The following is a 23965-nucleotide window of genomic DNA, read 5'->3' as shown; positions in this document are numbered from 1 at the left end:
GATTTCATGTATCCATCCCCATCTGTGCTAGAATTTCAGATGGCTAAATATTGTAAAGGTCTTGTGTAAGCAATCTCACTGTGAGTTCATATACACAATGTCCCTGTCCTCCCCAGAAAAGACTGCTCACAGTAGTCCTCTACTTCTGATTTTCTCTTCCATGAAGATCTCTGGGCCTTGGGTGAGGAGTTGTGACATCCTATCTAGAGCTGAGTACTCCCCAGGCTTATCTTCTTCAGGTAACCCAGCTATAAGTTTCTGTTTTATTCATCATCTATTGCAGAAAGTTTCTCTGATAGAGGCTGAGAGCTGAGCTATTCTATGAGTAAAAGAAATATACACATTTAGAAGGCAATTTAATATGATATCCATTTAGCCAAATACTGGTAATTAGTTTTTCCCTAAGGACTATAACCTAGCCAGAAGTAGGCGCAGATAACTGTGTCAAAGCATGACTTCCAGCTTGTGGATCAGCCCTGAAATCCAATCAGAGAGTGGTTGATTACCCCCAAACCATTTGTGCCACTAATGTACCAATGAGCATGCCTTGTCAGGATGACTGTTGTGGCTTGCAGGGTTCACAGCACAGCTGGGTAAAACTATTTGCAATTTTTCTCCCCTAGTAGCTTGTGTAGCCCCTCCTGGCATTGTGAAGGCTGGCTAGAAGGGATGAATTTCAGGATCGGCATCACCTTGATTTCTCTGTCAAACATGCAGTGTCTTCAGCAATGGAGTCTTAACATCAAGCCCTGAGAGGTAACCATGAGCAGTAGTGTTGCTTGAGAGTCATGGGACCCCACTGGCCAACAATTCAAAGTGAGATAATCCACATTTGACACTTTTTGTTTGACAGCCAATGCATCTGGTTGAGGCATTATCCTTCCATAAAGAGTCACGAGTCACTCTGCTTCAATACTTCTTACATAAGCTTGTGTTTTAGGAAGCTTCTACAAGAATAGGTTTGCATATGGCTTTTTCAAAGGTCTTCAGTGTTGGTGAGAGTGCAAACAAGCACTGCCATTATGGAAATTAAGAGATAACTAATATGAAAATGTGATTTCAAAAAAGATCTTGGAAAATGTGTGATCCGTAAAAGGATAGGAAAAGCAAGCTGCAAGATCAAGATCAAAAGAAACACTTCAGAAAAATCACCATATAGAGCATTACATAGGTTATTTATTCTAATATATTAAAACATTTACTTTAAATGAAAACAACTTCTAGGGTAAATTTTTCTCTTTTGAAAGAATTCCCAAGTATTCACTCTGCTTGCTAAAATATCATAGCCAACATTTAAATAGAATGAATGTTTACAGCCAAATAACTCAAAAAATTTTAATCTTGGAAAATTAAGATCATGTTAAGCAAAAAAGCCAGGCTCAAAAAGACAAATATTACATGTTTTCCCTTGTATACATAATCTAAATTAAAAATAAGAACAGAGAAGCTGCTTTTTAAAATGGGCTGCAGTTGGTTTACAAACTCCTAACTTCTCAAAGCACTGACTACTGAGTGCTCAGCTCTGTGTGGGACATTATATAACACACACACACACACACACACACACAAACACAGATAAACACACCATCACAAGGCCCAGGGAACATATAGAAAAGGGGGCAGAGATAGCATTAGAGGTGGAGAATAGGAAAGAGTGTTGTGCAATTCTGTCTTCTGGAAACAACAAGGCCATTGCACTCATAACAGTTGTACCGACCTACCCAAGACCTACACAAAACCAAGCCTGTCTGCATTCCAGAAGGGAAGGTGGAGGGGCTCATGAGGCCCTACCCTTAGCTGAGCATCTTGGCAGTTAACAACTTCTGAGGAAGAGGGGCTCCTTTTTCCTCAGGATAGTAACCACTGGTACGTTGCCTGTGCTCCAGTAAATAGCCCCACACTCATGCATGCAAGTAACGCTAATTAAACTCAGTGGATCATAGATTTAAAAAATACGTGAAAATAAGCAAGTATCTGTCAAGAATGATGTCAGAGGGAGTAAGAAAGATGGGGGGAGTGATTAGATACATTATACATGTGTATTAAATTGTCAAGGGATAACCTAGTTCAATAATCAAGTAAAATAAAAAAGAATACATGAAAGTGGGAAAATTACTTAGGAAAAAAGGAAACCCAGGGGAGGAGGAAAGGGAAACAAGAGAAGATAACAAAGATGAGCATGATCAAAGTATGTGATGTACGGGTATGTAAATGTCACAACAAAACCATTTTTTTTGTTCAGTTACTACATACTAATGAAAATCACCATGGGGGAAAAAACTGTCCATCTGAGTAAGAATTAGAGGGAGAGACAGGTAGAAAACAGAGGCTAAAAGGCAAAGCCCTGTGCAGTAGCTGAAACAGTGGCAGTGTGCAGGTGTGACAGCTTCTGGAGACTTGAAGTGCTAAGCACTTACAGTCGCCTTGCTCAAGTTCACTGAGTTTAAGATACACTGAAGAACCATGAAATGAGATTTAAAAGTCAGTAATCCTGCTCTACCCCACCCCACCCCACCCCTGATTGCCTGACCCTGGGCCTCCATGGCCCTGCTCTTCATCATCACACAGGGCTCATGTAGAGATGAAATGAGACTTTGTATTAGAATGTGCTTTGCCAGCTATACATTTCTACAGAATCTGAGCCATTTTACTTTTAAGAAAAAGAGGACAATTAAAATTTGAACAATTTTTAAAAAACTGGAACATTTGTTAACAGCAGGAAAACAACACTTATAATAACAATGTATTAAACATTACAGAATAAATATGGCCAGTAAAGCACTAGGAACTCATAACAGAGAATGGGCACAAAGTCAGACTCATCTAACACCCAGAAAGGATTTTAAAACAAGCACTCTTAGTTACATATAGCATACCTTTGTTTAATTCTCCAAAGAAAGACAGCCCTGGGCAAGGCACCATAATAGCCTCCCCCATTCATGGTTTGGTCTGTCATTTCATTTGCCCACATTCAACTAGTCTGAAAATGCTAGATAAGAGATTTCTGAAATCTACACTTCACAATTTAAAATTGTGTCCCAAGAAGCAGGTTGAATCCATCCTGCTGCATCCCGCCTAAGGCACAGTAAGTGCAGTAGTCTGAATAGGAATGATTCCCCTGAGCTTATATATTTGAAGCTTGGTTATCGGGGAGTAGCATCACTTGAAAAGATTAGGTGTGGCTTTGTTGCAGGAAGCATGTCACTGGAGATAGACTTTGTGGTTTCAAAAGCCCAACCCAAGTCCATCAGTTCTCTCCTTCTGCTGCCTTCAGATCTGGATGTAAAACTCTTAAGCTGCTTCTCCAGCACCATGTCTGCCTGTATGTTACCAGGCTCCCCACTGAGATGATAACACGCTAAACCTCTAAAACTAAAATCCCCAGTTGAATTCTTTCTTTTATAATAGTTGCCATGGACATATTGTCTCTTCACTGCAATAGAACACTAACTAAGACAGTAAGTAATGATAATATTGTCCGTGTACCATCTACATGGATTTCATAAATGTTTATAAAAAGTGGGAGAAAATGAAAAAGCAGGCTTAATTAAGGGGTAGGGAAAACCTCTATCTTATCTAGCTCCAGATTCTGACCCAGTCCTGAGTAAAATGCAAACTATTCTAAGGAATCATAGGAAAACAGAAAAAGAGAAAGAGTTGAAGGTGGATCAAATTGACTTTCCAAGAATCTTGGAAGATCTGAAATGAAGCGATTCCATATCCTGCCAAAATTAAGCATGGATTCTATCTTTCGGTTGCTGCCTTAGTTCCCACTGCTGTGAAGAGACACCATGACTCTTGTAAAGGAAAGCATTTAATCAGGTGGCTTACAGTTTCAGAGGTTTAGTCCATTATCATCATGGTGGGACATGGCAGCCTGCAGGCAGACATGGTGCTGGAGAAAGAGCTGAGAGTTCTACATCTTGGCTTACAGTTAACAGGAAGTAATCTGTCTCACTGGGCATCATTTGAGCATGCATGAGACCTCAAAGCCCGTATCTATAGAGACACACTTTCTTCAACAAGACCACACACTCTTAGTAGTGCCCCTCCCTTTGGGGATCATTTTCATTCAAACCACAACAGTTACATGGACATATGGTGTGGATTAGCAGCCCTCCATCTACCATTTTGAATCCTTTTACCGGTGGTTTTGTTTTCTTGATTTTTATATGCATGTATTTTATTTTCTTAAATTTGCATTTATTTGTGCATGAGGTATACACATGTGTCATAGCATACATGTGGAGGTTAGAAGACAACTTGTGGGAGTCAGTTCTCTCCTTTCACTGTGTGGATCCCAAGAATTGAGCTCTGCCAGGATAGAAGCAAGCACCTTTGCCCACTGAGCTGTCTTGCCAGCCTTTTAATTGGTCTACACCTCTATTCCCAAGTCTAAGGTGGTTCCATAAAGGGCACCATGTAAAACCTCGAAATAATAGAATGATTAGTCTGATTAGACAGACATTGTAAATTCTGCGTGTCCATTTGGCTCTCTCACAGAACTGCCCCTAGGAGAGCAGTCCTAATGCTTCAGTTGATGTTAAATTTCAAGCATTTAGTGGATAAAAGTGAGTGTTTCTGGACACCTTGTTTTAGAAGACTCTGTAAGAGAGGTTACCCTTTACAATTACCACAAACAACATAAAATACCTTGGGGTAATGCTAACCAAACAAGTGAAAGACCTGTATCGCAAAACTTTGAATCTTTAAAGAAAGAAATTAAAGAAGCCTTCAGAAAATGGAAAGATCTCCCATGCTCTTGGATAGGTAGGATCAATGTAGTAAAAATGGCAATCCTGACAAAAGCAATCTATAGATTCAATGCAATCCCCATTAAAATACCAGCACAATTCTTCACAGACCTTGAAAGAACAATAATCAATTTTGTATGGAAAAACAAAAGACCCAGGACAGCCAAAACAACCCTGTTCAACAAGGCAATGTCTGGAGACATCACCATCCCTGACTTCAAGCTCTATTATAGAGCTATAGTCCTGAAAACAGTTTGGTATTGGCACAAAAATAGACAAGTAGACCAATAGAATCGAATTGAAAACCCTGATATTAACCCACACATGTATGAACATCTGATCTTTGACAAAGAAGCTAAAAATATACAATGGAAAAAAAGAAAGCATCTTCAACAAATGGTGCTGGCATAACTGGAGGCTGGCATGTAGAAGAATGCGGATCAATCCATGTCTATCGCCATGCACAAAACTTAAGTCCAAATGGATCAAAGACCTCAACATAAATCCAGCCACACTGAACATTTTAGAAGAGAAAGTGGGTGGTACCCTTGAACGAGACAGCTTCCTGAACATAACACCAGTAGCACAGACAGTGAAATCAACAATTAATAAATGGGACCTCCTGAAATTGAGAAGCTTCTGTAAGGCAAAGGACACAGTCAGCAAGACAAAAAGGCAGCCCACAGAATGGGAAAAGATACTCACTAATCCCACATCTGACAGAAGGCTGATCTCCAAAATTTAAAAAGAACTCAAGAAGCAAGTTTCCAAAACACCAAATGATCCAATTAAAAAATGGGCTGCAGAACTAAATAGAGAATTTTTAATAGAGGAGTGTAAAATGGCTGAGAGACACTTAAAGTACTCAACATCATTAGCCAGTAGGGAAATGCAAATCAAAACAATTCTGAGATCCCATCTCACTCCTGTCAGAATGGCTAAAATCAAAAACACCGAAAACAATTTATGCTGGAGAGGATGTGGAGAGAGGGGAACACTCCTCCACTGCTGGTAGGAGTGCCAACTCGTACAGCCACTTTGGAAAGCAGTATGGAGATTCCTCAGGAAAATGGGAATCAATCTACCATAAGACCCAGCAATTCCACTCTTAGGCATATATCCAAAGGAGGCAAATTCATACAACAAGGGCATCTGCTACACTATGTTCATAGCAGCATTATTTGTAATAGCCAGAACCTGGAAGCAACCTAGATGCCCCTCAACTGAACAGTGGATAGAGAAAATGTGGTACATTTATACAATGGAGTATTACTCAGCAGAAAAAAACAATGGAATCTTGAAATTCGCAGGTAAATGGATAGCACTGTAAGAAACCATCCTGAGTGAGGTAACCCAGTCGCAAAAAGACAAACATGGTATGTACTCACTCATATATGGATTTTAGACATGGATCAAGAGAGTGCCAGTCTGCACTTCCACTGACAGAGAGTCTGGGAAACAGGAAAGAACCTGAAAGATATGCATGGTACCCAAGAGAAGAGAAATGAGGCAAGATCCTCTGAACAGAAGGGGAACACAGCAAGGGGTGGGGGGAGGGTGACCTGTGAAATAGAGAGGGGGAGAAGTGGAAGAGAGAGTAGGACGTGGAGGAACAGGAAGGTTGACTGGGGGGGAAGAGGGAATCATAGGTTAGAAGACAGATCAGGCACCATTGTGACCTCTAGAGTTTGAAATGGATGACACCAATTGGCAAGCTAAGCAATAGTGGAGAGACCACCTCGAATGCCCATTCCTGATAGTGAACTTGATGTCTATAACCATCCTGGAGCCTTCATCCAGTGACTGATGGAAGCAGAGGCAAACACCCACAGTTAAATACTGAACAGAACCCAAGGAACCTAGTGACAGAAAGAGAGGAGCGAAGAGCAAATTGGCAAAGAATGGGCTGGCAAAACCAGCAGAGACAGCTGATCTGAACAGGGGAGAGCTCTTGGACCCCAGACCAACAGCTGGGAGGCCAGCATGGGACCAATCCAGACCCCCCCTGAATGTGAGAGTCAATAAGGAGACCTGGGCTACCTATGGGGTCCTGAGCAGTGGATCAGTGTTTATCCCTCGAATACTAACAGGCATCGTCTGTCCATAACACAAAGAGGGTTGCTCTCTCTGCCTGGACTCTTAGGGAAGTGCCTGGACCCTACCCTGAGTGAAATGACAGACTCTAGATATCCCCTATGCAGAAGGAAATGTCAATAGGGTGGGAGGATGTGGGGGATGGTGGAGGGGTGTGGGAGGAGGGGGAGGGAGAGGGAACTGGGATTGACATGTAAAACAAGCTATTCAAAATTAAAATTAAAAGAAAAAAAGAGTGGATAGAGAAAATGTGATACATTTACACATGGAGTACTATTCAGCAGAAAAAAACAATGGAATCCTGAGATTTGCAGGCAAATGGATGGCACTAGAAGAAACCATCCTGATCGAGGTAACCCAGTCACAAAAAGAGAAACATGGCATGTACTCTCTCATTTATGGATTTTAGACATAGATCTGGGGAGTGCCAGCCTACAATCCCATGGCCAGAGAGTCTGGGAAACAGAACCTTCATTCAGTGGCTGATGGAAGAAGAGGCAGAGTCCAACAGCATTGAGCTGAACTCAAGAAAGCTAGTAACAGAGAGGGAGAACTGATGACCAAAGGCATTAAGACTGGGCTGGTTTAACCCCCAGAAACAGCTGACCTGACAAGGGTTAGCTCTTGAATCCCAGACTGATGCCAGCATGGGACTGATCAAGACCCCCTGAATGTGGGTATCAGTGAGGAGGCCTGGGTAATCTATTGAGCCTTGGGTAGTAGATCAGTATTTATCCCGGGTATACAAATGGACTTTGGTGCCTATCCAACAATGAGAAATGCACTCTCACTCTGAACTCTTGGGGGAGGGTCTAGGCCCTGCCCTGGATGAAATGACAGACTATGGACACCCCCATGGAGGGCCTCACCCTCCCTGGGGAAATGAGGGAATATTGGGGGGGGTTTGGTGGGAGGGCACAAGAGGAGGGGAGGGAAATGGAGAGGGACCTGGGATTAACATGTGAAGCAACCTTGTTTCTAATTTAAATTTGAATATAAAATTATATATATGTGTATATATATATATATATATATATATATATATATACAGACAAATAGCTAAATAGGAAAAAGAGAGGTTACTGCTCACCCACCCAGGAGACTCTAGAATGGTAAAGTCCCATTTATGGGGAACAGTCATCTCCACAGAGGCACTGGCCAGACCCAGCATCCATTTGTTTTCCTCATTCTTTTTACAAGAGCAGGTGCTGGGTTGATCGCACTCCATACTTTATAGCAGACTTCTGTGCTTGGCCCAGGAAAGCCCTTCTCTTATTCTGCCTTTCAATTCGTCTCTACCTGCCATTCCTTTTCTGTCTTTTCATTTCCCTTTTGCTCCACTGGCCACATTTTAAAACACGATTCATGTCTTTTTCTTTAATTGGACCACCCTTACTCTATCTTCAAGCCTTCTCCTTATCTCGGCATCCAGTTGACAGAGGCTTGCCCATTCCTCACATGTGGTCATGACGACCACTTTGACACTTCAGTTATTTGACCCTTGCGTCTTCACTCATTCTATTCCATGCTGCATTGGTATCATCATGACTAATTGATTAGTAACCTCTGCCTAAGGTCAAGGATGTAGACATCAGAATAAGATAACCTAGCAAGAATATCCTGGGCCTACCAGAGGTGCATTTGTCTCCCGAGAGCCCTGCTGTCAGGAATGCTCCATGTAATACATACCCAAAACCTTATACTTGTGAACTATGATAATGATGCGGTTTTTCCTTTTTTATTTAAATTAGATACAATCTTATTTTACATATCAATCCCAGTTCCCTCTCCCTCCCATTCTTCCAAATCCCCCATCCCATCCCCCATCCACTCCCTAAGGAGGGTGAGGCCTTCCATGAAGGATCATCAAAGTCTGACACATCATTTGGGGCAGGGTCTAGGCCCTCCCCCATGTATCTAGGCTGATAGAGTATCCCTCCATGGGGAATGGGCTCCCAAAGTCCATTCGTTTATTAGGGGTAAATACTGGTTCCACTGCCAGAGGCCCCATAGACTACCCAGTCCTCCCAACTGATTCCCATGTTCAGGAGACCTGGTTCAACCCTATGCTGGTTTCCCAGGTGTCAGACTAGGATCCTTGAGCTCCCACTTGCTCAGGTCAGCTGTTTCTGTGGGTTTCCCCAGCATGGTCTTGATCCCTTTGCTCATCACTCCTCCCTCTCTGCAACTGAATTCTAAGAGTTTGGCTCAGTGCTTAGCTGTGGATGTCTGCTTCTGCTTCCATCAGCTACTGGATGAAGGCTCTAGGATGACATTTAAGGTAGTCATCAATCTCATTATCTATCAGGGAAGGGCCTTTAAGGTAGACTCTCCACTATTGCTTAGATTCTTCGTCAGGGTCATCCTTATGGACATTTCCCTAGTGCCAGATTTCTCTTTAAACCTATCATGGCTCCCTCTATTAAGATATCTCTTTTCTGGCTCTCCTCTATTCATCCCCCCAGACTCAATCTTCCTGATCCCTCATGTCCTATTCCTCCCCTCTTCTCCCCTCCTCTTTTTCCTACCTCCCTTCCCCCATGCTCCCAATTTGTTTATGAGCTCTTGTCCCTTTCCCCTTCTCTGGGGTACCATGTATGTCTCTCTTAGGGTCCTCCTTGTTTCCTAGTTTCTCTGGGGTGTGGGTTGTAGTCTGGTAATCCATTTGCCTGCAAATTTCAAGATTCCATTGTTTTTTTTCTGCTGAGTAATACTCCATTGTGTAAATGTACCACATATTCTTTTTCCATTCTTCAGGCTGTTTCCAGGTTCTGTCCCTTACAAATAATGCTGCTATAAACATAGTTGAACAGATTTCCTTGTTGTACAAATGTGTATCTTTTGGGTATATGCCTATGAGTGGAATTGCTGGATCTTGAGGTAGACTGATTCTTATTTTCCTGAGAAACGGCCGTACTGATTTCCAAAGTGACTGTACAAGTTTGCACATCTACCAGCAATGAAGGAGTGTTCCCCTTTCTCCGCATCCTCTCCAGCACAAACTATCATTGATGTTTTTGATTTTAGCCATTCTGAAAGGAGTAAGATGGTATCTCAGAGTTGTTTGATTTCTGATGGCTAAGGATGTTGAGCACTTTCTTAAGTGTCTATCAGCCATTTTAGATTCCTCTACTAAGAATTCTCTATTTACTTCTGTACCCCACTTTTCAATTGGATTATTTGGTATTTTGGTGACTAGCTTCTTCCTACTCAAATTCAAAGTAGGGAAATGTGGGGAGCAGCAGAAGCCCTAAGTTCAAAAAGTCCTAAGTGAATGTGTATTTTTGACATAGGCACAGCCTCAGTCCTGGAGAGAAATGGCAAGGCCTTCCCTTCTAGTCCGTGTGTGGATGTTGATAGCATGTGCAGAAAATGTCCACCCTAGTTTTCAAAGACTACTCTCCTACTGAAACGGCTCCTACCAAGATTAGTTAAGCCTTCCTCCGTGTTTATCTATATGCAATAATTCCAGTTCCCTGTCGACTCTCTATGATAAACATGCTAAGCTTTTGGGATGCTGTAGTTTCTGTATCCAAGAGCCCAGTTCACCCAGTTACCAGCATTCCTGTATGTGTCCCAGTCAGGTCTTTCCTTGAAGCCATGTTGGATGCATCAGGGAAGCAAAATGTATCTTCATAGTGGCATTAACATGTACCCGAGGGAAAGATGAAAATGCAAATGAGACAAATAACTGATTGGCTCTGCTCTTGATCAATGGTAGCCTGCCCTTTAAGATTTTCTGTGCAGCCATAACATGCATGCATACACTAGCATTCCAGAATGCAAACAAAGTGTGCCCCCCGATTCTTAGGAAGCATAATGGATAATAGCACTGTGATTATATAATGGCACAGAAGAACATAAGCTATGTTCTTCCAAACCAACAATGTTCAAATGTATGCTATTTGTATAGGCCAAGTGTAACGGCCTCTGTTGTAGAACAGAGTCCTCATGTCCACAGAAACTCTGGTTGCCTGATAGACATACTGTTCTTTGGATAGGAATTCCCACAGCAGACATGTCACCCATTGGCATAATAGAAGACTGCTAATAACTGTGTCTTCTATGAGAAAGGTTTAGAATATGCAATGCCATAGAAATTCTTTGAAACTCATTTTTAAATCTTCAATCTGGTGGTGTCAAGCAGACAAAATGTGAAGCAGCATATGTTTCTAAGTATCTCACAGCTGTCATCTAAAAAACTATAGACAGCTTTAGTTCAGCCAGCAAACTCACTTCCTGCAAATAAAGGGCTGAACAGACACCCATATCTCTACACTAAAAAATGCATGTGTCTGGGTATTATGCTTCATTTAGACATAGCACTTTTTATTTGCAGCAGGCTTTGCAACTGCTCCAGGTACTGGCTCCATATGGTAACTCTGAGATGAAAGCCAGAAGAGCTCAGATGTTAAGGTTACACTGTCATGCTAAAGACCAGCAGCTATTGAGTCCTGCGGCTCTGTGTGCTGAGATGAAGAGATGTTGAAAACTGTGAGATACGTGTTAGAGGTCTGCGAACCACCATTTCCCATCCTAAACATGCTCCTGAGTTCCATTAGGTGGTAAAGTCTCTCCTTGGCCAAAATATGAAAATGAGACCAGTCTCCATTTTGAGGTTTTTGCCTTCTCTGCGATGGGTGCCTGTGGTGTCAGTTTTATCTTTGCTTTAGCAATAGAAAGCAGTTGAAGCATTGAGTCAGAACTGGAGCCTTCCCTGGCTCCAGCCAGCAATCACTTACCAAAAGATCATACATATAGACACAGCTCAAAGAATTTTTATGGAAAAACCTGCACATTTGCCAGGAATAAAATTAAGAACCAACATGGTAAGCCCCATGTGGACTTCTTTGAAGTCTTGATTCTCAAGAACTATAGTGACTATAATGACTATAGTGACGATAATCAGGTTGTCCTCTGTTGCCCACTTTGGCCATTTAAACTTCTTTGTAAGGCTAAAAGATATTATTAGGATATATTGTATCTGGTTGTGTATGACATACAAGACTTTTTTACATCATAAAGTGTTTAACAAAATTTTGTGGAAACTTCATGAGAGAAACAGGGGGAAGAAGCAATTGAGCATCTCTAGTTCCTGTGATGCATAATTAACCAGGTACTTCTTTGCCTGTGTGTGTTTATTCATTTGATTTTCCAGCTCTCTCAGGGATTCAAATGCAAAATAGAGCACTTGAGAACAAACCACAGACTTAGAAGATACTCTGGGGAATGCAAGGCCTATAAACTGAGGCCTCTGGGGAATGCAAGGTCCATAAACTGATACACTAACCTTGTCCATAGATGGGGTACAAAGTACTTTTACTGCCACAATATGGACAACAGTGTTCTTAATCCTGGAATAATTCAGCATTAGTAACCAATATAGCCTCAGTACCAAAATTTCCTTCATTTCTCCTAATTGCTTCCGGCCAATGGAAAAGTAAATGCAATTGAATGGGAATTGCTTTCAAGGAGCTGTGTCTGCACTAAAAATGCAAGGAAAGAGAGAGTGAACATCCATCTCCTCTCCCTGGGTCCAACACTCAGAGCTTTCTATTTGAAAATAAAATAGAAAGTTCCCAGCTGGGCGTTGGTGGCACATGCCTTTAATCCCAGCACTCGGGAGGCAGAGGCAGGCGGATTTCTGTGAGTTCAAGGACAGCCTGGTCTAAAGAGCAAGTTTCAGGACAACCTCCAAAGCAGTAGAGAAACCCTGCCTCAAAAAGAAAAAGAAAGTTCCTATGATGACTTCTTGAACTCAATTTATATTGGTTTTGTAGCTGATGTGTTAGATACTGTTATTTCAAGTCAATAATCAAGGTCTTAAAATTCAACCTTGACTTTTCTCATACCCGAACTTGAGTTCTACCTCAAGTCTTAGTGCTCTCTGCAGCAGGAAAGTTGTTCTCTCCAATTTTAATGATCTTAAGCTAGTGGTTCTTGGACTGGAGAAATGGCTCAGCAGCTAAGAACACTTTCTGTTCTTTCAGAGGACCCAGATTTGGTTCCCAGAACCCATGTGGTGTGTATCAAATGGTGGGAAAGTGTGTGCTCTTTGGATTCTTCTTATAATGCCACCAGTAATATCATGGGAGCTCTCCCCTGATGATTTTGTATAATACTAATTCAAAATGTTCATCAAGATACTGTAAACATATGACTTCAGGAATTAAGTTTCTAATACATGAATTCTAGGATTCACACCCAAACCTTGCAGCAATGGGTGCTGCGGACCCAGGTTTGGTTACCACTACCTTCTTGTAACTCTACTTTTGGGGGAATCCAACACCACAACTATATGCCCTTTTATCTTTATCTCTTTAGAAAACAAATAGGCACAGAAAAAAATGCATTAAAAAAGGAAGACAGTACAAGAAACCCAACATGCAACCATAAAAACACAAAATCATAAACCATAATATACAAGCAAAAGACCAGGAAGACAAGAAAACAAAGCAATATAAAACAAAAAGTCTACAAAAATACCATTGAGTTAATTTTGCATTGATTATCTACTGCTGGTCAAGGAGCCTATCCTTAAATGTAGTTAATATACCCAGTGAGACTCCACTGTAACAAAACTAATTTTTCCTTTGCAAGTAAATGTCATTTGAAAATAGCTTCTTGGTTAGTGGTGGGAGCCTAGGTCCAATCCCTGTGTCAGCACTGGGACCCTGTCTGACATGAGCATGTGCAGATCTGTGCATGCTGCCGTGGTTCGTGTGGGTTCCCATGTGCATCAGTTTCACTCTATCCAGAAGACACTGTTTCCTTGGAATCATCCACCCCCTCTGGCTCTGACAGTCTTTCTGTCTCCTCTTCCACAAAAGTCTCTAAGCCCTCAGAAAAGAAATAAACCATTTTTAAATTATGCTTCTTTAATCATGTCAAGGACAAGTTAGACAAAGTCAGAGTTTCATGTTTTCTCTTCATTCTCTTCAGATGATGTCAAAATGCTGTAAGTTTACACACCTCACAGTGTGGAGAGTGAGGCAGCCTCTATTTACATCCGGTGAGGGCATGTCCACCTGCTTGTCATTAGTCATCTGCTTCTATCTCCACAGTGTCCATTGCTGCAAGGGTTGGGTGAGAACTCCAGAATTCATGTATTAGAAACTTAATCCCTAAAGTCCTATATAGACAGTATTTTGAGGGGTCTTTGGGAATGGTATAAAACAGTCAGGGAGGAGCTCCATGCTTCTGTTGATGACTTTCTAAGAAGAGGGGAGACCCAAAGAGCACACACACTCTGTCTCACCACGTGATACTCTTCATTGTGCTGCAGTATAACAGGAAAGTCCTCACCTGTAGCCAGCCTCATGTCCCTAGACTTGCTGGCCTCTAGTACCATGAGTTAAATCTCTATTCCTTACAGATACCTAGTCTTGGTAATCAGTTACAACAAACAGAACATAGTCTAAGACGACACCTGCTCAGTGTATGCATCAGTGTTAACCCTGTAAAAACTAATCAGTCAAACCTGCAATCCTCTCAGGGACATTGAAGATTCACGTGGGCTTTCTTCTGACACACAGGAGACTTAGACTAGCCACACCTAGCCATGCTCTCTATTGCCCACTCCTCACTGCTACTGCTGCAATATATTCACAGAGTTTATCATCTTCTCACATCCCACCCACAAAGTGAAATAGCTTTGCTCTAGGAAACCTTCAGATCAGCAGTTCTCAACTTGTGGGTCATGACCCCTTTTGTGGGGGATGAACAACTCTCTCACAGGGGTTGCCTAAGACAATCGGGAAACACAGACATTTACATTATGATTCATAGCAGTAGCAAATTTGCCGCTATGTACTAACAACAAAAATGAATTTATGCTTGGGGTCATCATAACGTGAGGAACTGTGTTAAAGCTTCATAGCATTAGGAAGGTTGAGAACCACTGCTCTAAGCCAGTCTGGACTCTTGCTCATTCTCATTCAATGCTTGGTCTCTCAACAAAGACTCCAGTTAGACATTATGGTTGTAGTCACTGGTTCTGTCACTTACTGCATGTGGCACTTTGATTTGGACACTTGAATTCCTTGTGTCTCACTTATTCCTACAACAAAAACTAAATCTCAGAAAGTAGTTGAAAACAAAATGGAATAAATATGTAAAGCACATAGAACTACATTCAAAGTTTAATAAATGCTGTGATGAGTGTCACAACATTATTGCTTCTGATCTGCAATAAGGCTGGGGATAGGGCCACTTCTCCTAGAATCGCAGTAGTACCTGCCCTCAAAGCCAGTTAGTAAATTAGTTTTTCCCTCATTTTTTCTTTTCAATATAATGTTGATTAAATGAAAACCTGTTTCTCCCTTTCAATGGGCAACAAATGTTTTATTTTTACATTAGACAATCAAATCCAACTAAAATACCCCCAATGACTTTATTCTGCCTTCCATGGTATAGGATCCCATGAAGCAAGATGCTGTGATCTCAGGAAGCAGCCAGTCTCCATAAAACCGCTCCTCTGATCATTTGTAATGAGAAAAGCAAAGTGACTAGGCCAGCTACACCTGTCCCATACTTCAATAATTTAAGAATTTGTAACAGAAGCTAAACACCAGCCAAAGCAATCTCCCACTTAACTTGATACAACTCACAGAAAACCACAAAAAATGCCCTAAAATAGCCATGACACAGCCATTTGCAACAACATAAAAACAACTGCTACCACCAGAACTCAACCACTGTTACTACCATGAGAGCAAAACTGCTGATGTTGTTGTTGGGAAGTTAAAGGTAACAGTAAATCTATTTCCACAAGAGCTTTGTCCTGTTCTGAACGTAATGGCATCAACACTGTGGAAGCAGACACCTAGTTGGATAATTTTATTTAAACAGTGGATTTTCTGTTAGTATTTTTAAGCTTTTGATTCCTGAACCAGATTTTCTGGTGCAAGTCTATCCTCTAAGCATACTCAGAGATATATCGACTCATCCAGGCCATTAAAGCAAGAGCCGGTGAGTTATGGCTCCCGCTCTGCAAAGACATTACTCACAGAGTCCCCAAAAGCATGTTTGGCTCCACAACTCCAACTTTACAGCTTAAAGTCTTCAAAAGCCTTTTTAAGAAACAGCTATTTAATACCACCAGCCATTCAAAATCGACCCACATTCGTTTGCGCTTGAGGTAGTCAAACTTCATGTAAGAAACGGTAACACCAATTTCTCAATTCTGATCTACCTCAATACAAAGACCTTTCACCTGCTGATCGGCTCCAAGCACGTGTTTTAAATGTCAGCATTTCAGATAAATCCACAACTTCAGCTCAGTGGTTACAGCAAAGTTAATTATGATATATGAGAGGCATGATCCTTAAGAATGCCCCAGGCAGGGAGCTTTTAAAATCTCAAATTCATTTAGGTATGTAAATGGAGCCAGTTCTGTGTTTCTGTAAAACCACAACGTATTGATCATTTTCATCGGCATTACCTTCATTCTAACAGTCTCAGACTGATGCTAAATGTATAATTAAATCACTGTCCAGTTGTTTGTTCTCAGATAATGATAATGGCTCACACTTAATAGAGGGTTTGTTATGGTTTGCTCAGTGTATTAAGCTATTTATGAGGATTATCCAAATTCGGCATTCAAAAATAACCACTTTTTATGTGAGCCTCAGAAAGACTGAGATCATGCAGCTCTTCATTGGAGGCACCAGGACTGTGGTGGTTAGTTCTGAAGTTTTGACACCTTTGAAGGGAGACTCAGTGAAGACTAGTATAGACTAGGTTGGCCTGTGGGTATACCTACGCAGGATTTTGTTGGTTGAGATGGGAAGACCTGCCCACTGTGGAAGGCACTGTTCCCTTAGTCCAGGCATTCTGAACCACATGGAAGGTGAGCTGAGCACAAGAATGCTTGCTCTCATTGCCTCTTTTGACAGTGAACTTTTATGGGGGGAAGCCCTGTGTATATGTCAATAAAGCACTGTTGGCCAATAGGGAAGCAAGATAGGTGGGACTAGGAGTCAAGAAGGACTCTGGGGAGGTGAAACACAGGGAGTCAGGATGTAACGCCATGGGGTAGGAAGCCCGGAAACCTCTCCGGTAAGAGAAATACTTAGATTAGCGATTATGGGATAAATACTTAAGTCAGAGCTAGCCAGTAAGAAACAAGCAAGGCCAACAGTTTCATAATTAATATAACCTCCTGTGTGTTTATTTGGGACTGATGCGGCTCTGGAACCAGGCTGGCGGGAAGGCTTTCCCTTTATAGAAATTGAGTGGCCGGTTCAAGTTTCTGACACCTTGACTCCCCCATATTGATGAGCTGAATCAACCTTTTCTCCTGTAAGTTGCTTTTATCAAGCTGCTTTTGTCAAAACAACTGGAAGGGAAACTAAAACAGCAACTAAGCCCAGGACTGCCTGGTTCCCAAGACTCAAGTCTTGACCCACAGGTTTATAGCGCTGCCTACCCTGCACAGCTGTTGAAATGCTGCACTCCCTACTTTTCAGCCCTCAATTCGAAACCAAATATGATTTTGTTTTATTTACCTTCTTGAATTATGGCTTTTTCTTTCCCTTTCAGAATATCCATTTGCCTCATTTCATTAAAAAGAAAAAGAAAAAAAAAACTCTAGTCCCTCTAAAATGCCTAGTGCCTGGAAGCCCCCTCCATCACAGAACACCTTTGCAATATACAACACCACCATTAAGGCCTTGAAAAAGCAAGTCACCCTTAATATGAATGAATTTCCCTTTGTTTTGTGAGACAGTGTCTTACACTGTACTCCACAATAGTCTAGAGATGACTATGTAGTGTTGGTTTTTTTTTTTTAATAATTTATTCTTTGGCTCTATGGAGGCCCGCCACCCAGCTCCCAAATAAATCTAACACAGAGTCTTATTCTTACTTATAAATACCCAACCTTAGCTTGGCTTTGTTTCTATCCAGCTCTTCTTAACTTAAATTATCCCATCTACCTTTTGACTCTGGGCTTTAATCTTTCTCTATTTCTGTAAATCCTTCTTTACTTCCTACTCTGTGGCTAGCTGTATAGTTGGGTGGCTGGCCCCGGAGTCCTCCTCCTTATCTCACTTTTTTTCTCTCTTTTTCTTCTTCTATTTATTCTCTCTGCCTGACAGCCCTGCCTATCCTTTCTCCAGCCTTGCCGTTAGTCATTCAGCTCTTTATTAGACCAATCAGATGTTTTAGACAAAGTAACACAGTTTCACAAATTTAAACAAACGCAACACATCTTTGGATCATTAAACAAATGTCCCACAGCATAAACAAATGTAACACATGTTAAAATAATATTCTACAACAGTGTACATCAAAATGGCCTTGATTTGTGAAACACAAAGTGCTATTAATAGAAACAATAAATAAAAATTAATTAAACTGAACAAAATATTTTGTCTAAAATCTGGCTTATATTAATGTTTTCTTCTTAATAAGCCATGCTTGAGGTAATGTCTAGGTCAAGTACCCTAAAAATTCAATTTGAAGTGGTTAATTTTTATAATATGTTATAACTGGATTGCCTTGCTTTCATTTTCATGCAGTTCTCAGTTTTGTAGCACTGTTGTAGTAGTTTATTTTTATGCAATTAAAATGTAGAAATACTGTAATCTATATGAAATGTTATGTATGCCATTGCTAAACTGTGCACAGCTCACTTACATATTAATTTAATTATAGATCAATTAAAATGATTACATTAATAAAACATAACTGATAGAGTGGCATGAAGTGACATATTTGTCAGAGCCCAGAGAGAAGACTGCTTCATCTAGGCTTAAGGTCAGAGAGTTTAAAACTATCCTTACTCTTCCAAGGTTAAAGTCATAAGACCTAAAGGTTTAAGGCATGGCTACTGTAGGATGTTTGGTCTTGGTCCTGGATGTCTTATCTAAATAACAAGCGACTTTGTCTAAAGTGTGGTTACTTTTAACCCTCAAGGCTAGATAACCAGAGATTTAGTCTAAAGCATAGTTACCAAATGTTTGAAGGATAAAGGAAGAAGGTCTGTTTGTTCCTTGTACATGATAAAGAAGTCTTTTGCTACATTCACCTTTTTGTTTGGGATATTTAAGAATGTTGAAGAATAAACTTGGGGTGTTCAGTATTCACTGGATTACCCTCCTGATTCTTTCTGTGTTTCTCTCTCCTCAGCATCTTTACCTGCCATTTCTTAATCCACACTCTCCCTCTTAGGCATGGACATGGGTTAATACAGACTGGCCCCACAAAGATGGGATACAACACATATTGTTAAAACAGGTCAAGGATACTACAAAATGTACAAAATAAGGTTGTTGCTGTTTTTCAGGGTGAGCAAAGCAGGAAACAGCATGGGTGAAGAGCCCCTTCTTCCTTCTCTCTTTCAGACAGTAAAGAAAATGCCAAGGCAACTCCACATAGCCAATACATTGAAAGAGACCAAGGAAGATCAAGACCCCAAGGATACAACAGTGACTTACATGTATATGAGATGGCCTTATTAAAGGGGGTTAGGGAGACTTCCCAGCTTGGTCACTGGGATAGCCTACTACTCCATAGAGAACCTCATTTCCAAGCCTTCAACAGAAGGGAGGAATGAGCCTACAAAAGTCCCAAGATCTGTATCTCTCCAGGGTGTCACCCCACACTTTTAGTTTGTCCTTGTTTCAAAGAGAAACAACTTCAAATGCATAAACAGGGCATAGACGCCAACTTGGAGGGATTCCCAGTGGTCATAGCTAAGATAATGTAAATAATAACAAGGAAAAAAGGAAAGGGATGAATCATAAACCAAGGGCTAAAATAAAAACCAGGACTTATAACTAAACAAATGAACCTTCCTTACAGTAGATCTCCAAATATAAATATATGGGGTGAAGGAATGATGAGAATACAGACTCATTTGGCAAATGGCACAAAATACATTTTAGACAAGAATCTCTGCTAAAGTCTCAAATTATAAATGAATGCTTGATGAGAGACCATATAGAAACAATAGAAATCCTATTCTATGTCAAAGTCCCCAAGTATCTCTCTACAAGATGCATAATAATGATGAGAGAGAAAAGAGTAACTATCAGAAATCACCTTTGCAAATAGCTGAGGTTAACACCAACAATAATGGAATGAATTTAACCATGTGCCTGTCACTATGATGCATGGATTTTCATTTTGTGGTATTCATGCCAAAAATGCTATATAACCTGAATTGAACTATGAGAAAAGATCAGAGTACAAACCAAGTACTGTTCTTTATGATAATTGATCAATACTCTTCAAACATGCCAAAGTCAATGAAACCAAGAGTAAAATACAAAGAGCTAGCCTAGGTTAAAAGTTTCCAGGACATGTTATTAAAATAGAATTTGGAAGCCAGGGTTAGACTCAAACCAGAAAGGTATTAGCGGAAGGGTTGATGAAATCATATGATTTAATAAGATTAGCTTAATATCAATTTCCTAATTTTAATCATTGTATTACTTAGGGGTAAAGTATAAACTGTTGAGAACCTGGAAGGACTTCATCTTTTAAACTTTTTAATAAATGTATAGTTGTGTTTAAATGAAAAGTTTTAAAGTATAGTTATTGTTATATCATAGAAAATTCAGAATTAATTTTAATACCTAAATATACATTTTCTCATTGAAAATTAGAAAATTATCAGTTTTCACAACTGTACATTCACCTCCATAGTTATAGTCCTTAAATACCTCCTTTTCTCATAGTATCTTAGAAAATGCCAGTTTTCATAATCATGCTTTTTGCAATAATAAAGATATTTAATTTTACTTTCAAAACAATTCTAAATTTAAGCTTGCTTTGTATACATTTACTAAATGAAGAAAATATGGAGGGGACATGAATTGTTGCCACTGTTGGTCAGTCCAATGTCCCTTCCTCATTAAATGTTTGTGATAATAGCCCCTCTTTGGGCAGCACGTCACTATCATAAATGCTCCTGATATCTGTCCTTGTCAGAGTTTCTATTTCTGTGACAAAACATCATGACCAAAAAGCAAGCTGGGGAGGAAAGGATCTATTGTACTTACACTTCAGTATTGCCATTCACTGAAGGAAATTAGGACAGGAACTTCAACAGGGCAGGATGCTGGAGGCAGGAGCTGATACAGAGGCCATGGAGGGATGCTGCTTACTGGCTTGCTCAGCCTGCTTTCTTATAGAACCCAAGACCACCAGTCCAGAGATGGCACCAACCACCATGGGCTGGGTCTGCCCCCATTGTTCAATAAATGAGAAAATGCCTTACAGCTGGATCTCAAGGAGGCATTTTCCAGGCTGAGGCCCCTTTTCCCTCTGATGGCTCTAACCTGTGTCAAGTTGACACATAAAACCAGCCAGTACAACTGACCCCTTGGACAGACAAATACATCATTATTAAGCAACAACACTTCATTTCTTAGTCAGCCCCAAGATCTTAAATAACTTTAAAAGTTCCACAGTCTTTATAAATTCAAACAGATTAAAATTTCAGTTCCTTCAAAATAACCAATCTCAGCCGGGCAGTGATGGCACATGCCTTTAATCCCAATACTCGGGAGGCAGAGGCAGGTGGATCTCTGTGAGTTCAAGGCCAGCCTGGTTTACAGAGCAAGTGTTAGGACAGGCTCCAAATCTACAAAGAGAAACCCTGTCTCAAAAATAAAATAGAATAACTAATCTCCTTAAAAATCCAAAGTCTTTTAAAATTCAAGTCTCTCAACTGTGGGCTCCAGTAAAATACTTCCAAGAGGAAAAACTCAGGGCACAGTCACAATCAAATCAAAGCAAAGCAAAGCAAAACAAAATTCCAGCCATTCAATATCTGGGTTCTACTCACGGTCTTCTGGACTCCTCCAAAGGGATCGAGTCACTTCTCCAGCTCTGACCTCTGAAGTGCACACAGCTTGTCGTCTAAGCACCAGCTGGCTCCATTTCACTGCTGCTGCTGTTCTTGGTGGTCTGCCCACAGTACTGGCATCTCTAAAACGCTGGGGTCCCTTGCTGCAACTGAGCAGCACTTTCACCAATAATCTCTCATAGACTCTCTTCATGGTGCCAAGCTTCAACTTCTTTGTATGACCCCTTCAGTCCTTGGCCTTCAAGTGCCAGAGGCTACGCCTTCAGCAATGACCTCTCCCAGCCTCTCACAGTGCCAAGCCTCGGCAGCTTTCCATAACCCCATTCATGCCTAAAACGAGTACCACCTGGATGACTCTTATACATTACCAAGTCCAGCTGCCAGCACGCAGTAGAACCTTGGCCACCTGTGCTCTCAGGATATACTTCCCAGAAGATTTCACCAGCAATGCTGGTTTCTTCTTAATCCCCACTAATTTCATAGCTCCAGCTGATCAACATCAATTGTCCCAGTAATGTGAAGATTTCACTTCAGTAGTTCTGGAATCTTGTTAATGACAGCTGATTCTTCAGCCCCAGCTAACCAGAACCACAAAATCTTAATTCAAAACTTAAAAAAATGATACTGATAGAGTCTTTTAACTTCCCTCTGAAACTTTGAAAGCCAGGCCTCCATCCTCTGCACACCTCTCAATATTCTTATCTTCCAAGTTCCCCCAGAATATCCCAATGGGGTTTCAGCACTCAATGACTTTTCTAGCCCAAAGTTCCAAAGTCCTTCCACAATCCTCCCCAAAACATGGTCAGATCTGTCACAGCAATAACCCACTCCTGGTACCAATTTCTGTCTTAGTTAGGGTTTCTATTGCTTCAATGAAAACACAAGCAATAACCAAAAAGCAATTTGGGAAGGAAAGAACTGACTGAGCTTATACTTCAGCACACCCTGGAGGCAGGAGCTGATGCAGAAGCCATGGAAGGGTGCTACTTACTGACTTGCTTCCCCTGGTTTGCTCAGCTCACCTTCTTATAGAACCCAGGACCAGCAGCCAGGGATGGCACCACCTAGCATGGGCTGGGCCCTCCCGAATTAATTACTAATTGAGAAAATGCCTTACATCTGGATCTCAAGGAGGCATTTCCTCAACCGAGGCTCTTTCCTCTCTGATGACTCTAGCTGTGTCAAGTTGACAAAATCACTGACTTCCTTTTTTTTTTTTTTTTTTTTTTTTTTTGGTTTTTCGAGACAGGGTTTCTCTGTGGCTTTGGAGGCTGTCCTGGAACTAGTTCTTGTAGACCAGGCTGGCCTCGAACTCACAGAGATCCGCCTGCCTCTGCCTCCCAAGTGCTGGGATTAAAGGCGTGCGCCACCAACGCCCGGCTCACTGACTTCCTCTTAAGGTGTCCCTTCTTAGGAACTTGAAATATTCCCATCATGCTGATTCCACTATTCTAGAAAATCCTTTATTATATGTAATCTTGATCCCTAGCAACTCAAGCTAAGAGCTCTTTCTGTTTTTTTTATTTTAGAAGCACACTTATTTACATATCAATCCCCCCTTCCCTTGGATTCCCATCCTCCCATACTCCCCACCAAACCCCCAGCCCACCGCCCACCCACTCCCCAGGGATAGTGAGGCCCTCAATGGGGGACCACCAAAGTCCATCACATCATTGGGTGGGAGGGACAGGCTCTCCTTCCTCTATCTGGCTGCAATAGTACCCCTCCATAGGGAATAGGCTCCCAAAGTCCATTTGTGCTCTGGAGATAAACAATGGCTCCACTGTTAGTGGTCCCATAAACTACCCTAGCCTCCTAGCTGGCACCCACATTCAGAGGGCTTGGATCGTCCAATGCTGGCTAACCCAGCTTGACGACTAGGGTCTCTGTGCTCTCACTATGTCAGGTCAACTGTTTCTGTGGGTTTCTCCAACGCAGTCTTGGCTCCTTTGGTCATCCATCCTCACTCTCTGCAACTGGATTCCAGGAGTATCGCTCAGTGTTTAGCTGTGGGTGCCTGTTTCTGCTTCAATCAGCTATTGGATGAAGGCTCTAGGAGTGGCAACCAAGGTAGTCATCAATCTATGTGAATGGAAATGAGTCACACCAAGGGGAAAAGGTAGTTGGATATTTATTCAAATAAAGAGAAGTAGGTTACACAAGAAGCTGAAAACTGGGTCAGCGCTCTATGGTCTCCAAACATTGGTCGGAATCCCGTTGGGCATGGTCAGTGCTTCAGGTACGTGATCTCTCCCTCCAAATCTCATTATAGTGGAAGAGCATTAAAGGCAGCCTCTCC

The 23965-nt window shown here is 41.3% G+C and overlaps 1 protein-coding gene across 1 annotated transcript in view; it reads right to left on the bottom strand.

Moving 5' to 3' along the window:
• Grm8 (glutamate metabotropic receptor 8) overlaps nucleotides 1-22465 on the bottom strand; it is an 865501-nt gene extending 843036 nt beyond the window's left edge. Inside the window, exon 1 of the mRNA XM_040728578.1 lies at nucleotides 21646-22465. The gene's annotated coding sequence lies outside the window, so the exon portion shown is untranslated. The remainder of the gene's footprint in view (nucleotides 1-21645) is intronic.
• Between the last annotated feature and the right edge of the window lie 1500 nt (nucleotides 22466-23965).

The sequence above is a fragment of the Mesocricetus auratus genome, unplaced genomic scaffold (assembly GCF_017639785.1).
Source record: "Mesocricetus auratus isolate SY011 unplaced genomic scaffold, BCM_Maur_2.0 Super-Scaffold_100019, whole genome shotgun sequence".
NCBI lineage: Eukaryota > Metazoa > Chordata > Mammalia > Rodentia > Cricetidae > Mesocricetus > Mesocricetus auratus.
The sequence above is the reverse complement of the archived record's forward strand: the minus strand, read 5'-3'. Positions and strand labels throughout refer to the sequence as shown.